This window comes from Halichoerus grypus, unplaced genomic scaffold (genome assembly GCF_964656455.1).
Source record: "Halichoerus grypus unplaced genomic scaffold, mHalGry1.hap1.1 HAP1_SCAFFOLD_58, whole genome shotgun sequence".
Lineage (NCBI taxonomy): Eukaryota > Metazoa > Chordata > Mammalia > Carnivora > Phocidae > Halichoerus > Halichoerus grypus.
The window spans coordinates 75,643-77,500 of NW_027555007.1; positions in this window are offsets into that span (position 1 = coordinate 75,643).

Here is a 1,858-nt window from a genome sequence, read left to right on the forward strand (position 1 = left end):
CCCGGGGTCGACCAGATGGCCCTGGGGGCTCCGGGGGGAACCGGGGGTGATGGAATAGTGCTTGGGGGCCCGTGGCCGGGCCACGGTCCCAGGAGATCCCGGTGACCTGTGGCTAGGCCCCGCCGGGCGGCGCCAGCTATTTTCTCACCCGAAATGAGCGCTTTTTGCTGCCAGGTAGGTGCTGGCACGTTGTGTTGTGGTGATCCTCTCCTTAAGAGAGGTGGGCCTCTGGGCGTGTGGCAGGGCTCCGGGCTTGACCGTGATGCCAAGCCCGGCTCTGTCGCCGCTGGCTGGAGCCGTCCGCGTGGGCCTGTGCGGCGGCTCCTGTGCCTCCAGGTGGTCCAGGCCGTTGGTGCCGCCTCCGGTCTCCAGCACCCGAGGGCAGTGTGGGCAGGGGGCGCGTGGGTCCTTTACCCCGCGCACTTCACTCTGCAGGCACCCGGCTGCGGTCGTGACAACCCCCCATCCCGCAAGGCTCCGTGCCGCGTGTCAGGCATTCTCGTTTCTGGGGTTGTCCGGCTGTTCCCGCCCTAGGGTTTTCGAGGGGGTGTCGGTGAGGCTGAAGCAGGCTCCGTCGGGTTGCTGTCCTCACCGGCCTCTCCCCTCCTCGGGACCTTCTCGGGGTTTCTGTTTTGCCAGATCGATGTGGTGCTCTCGTGCTCTCCCGGGCCGGGCCTAAGCCGCGTCAGACGAGGGACGGACGTTCATGGCGAATGGGACCGCTCTTCTCGTTCTGCCCGCGGGCCCCTCGCTCCTTCACCTCTGCCCGCCGTGGCGGTGAGGTGGGGGGTGTGGGGGGGTGTGCAGGCTCCGGCCCGACCCCGCCCTCCCGTGTTCTGCCTGACGGCGCTCGCGGGACCGGGGTCCCCTGACGCAGCAGACACTCTCGCTTGCCTCCCCTGGCTTCGTGTGGTGCGCGGCCCTCCCCGCCACGGGGAGGGCCGTCCCGGCGCCGCGCTGCTCACCCGCTTGGGCGTGCTGAGCGCGTTGCGCGTGGCTCTCCGTGGTGCCCCTGGAGCGCTCCAGGTCGTCTCAGGTGCCCGAAGCCGAGCCGGTAGCGTCGTTTCCCGTTCCCAGCGACCCCCTCCCTCGGGCCACCGCTGTCGGTGGCGTGTCCGAGGAGCGGGTGGTGGAGTCGGTAAGGGAGGCCCACCCCGCCCCCCCGTGGGACGCGGGCGCCTCGTCGTCGCCTGCCACAAGCTGTGCTGGTGGTGGGGATTGGACTTTGGTGTGGGGCGTGTGAGCCGCTTGCGGCGGGCCGAGCCAGCGCCATGGCGCTTGGCCAACCGAGGGGCTGCTGCCTTTTTGCCCGGCATGCCGTGCCTGTCTCCGTTTGTCGTTGCCTCGCCCGAGGCGCGAGGCTCCCGGTGGTCGGTGACGTGAGCATGGCGTGTGTGGCAGGGCGGAGGCGGTCTCCTTCTGGGGTCCCGGCCGCGAGCGCTCAGGATTGCCCTGTTTGCCTGTCCCCTTGCCGCGTGAACCCACCGCCCGCCCCCCGGAGCCCTTGGCTTTGTAAGGCCTTTGGAACGCCGTTCCGCGGGGCCCGGCCGGGCGGGGGGGACGATTTGGGTGGGGGCGATGCGCCCTCGGTGAGAAAGCCTTCTCTAGCGATCCGAGAGGGTGCCTTGGGGTACCGGAACCCCCCAGCCGCCGCCCCTCCTCTGCGCGTGTAGTGTGGCCACCGACGCGGGGTGACTACCGTTGCGTGTTGGGCAGAGCTCTTCCTCTCTGTGAGGGGGTCTGATTTTGCCGGCCCCGCGGTGGGGCCGAGCGCCGCTCTTTGCCTACCGCGGCCTGCGCCTCCCCCCTCCGAGTCGGGGGAGGGTCCCGCCGGGCCTGGCCGGCGTCCGGCGCGTGG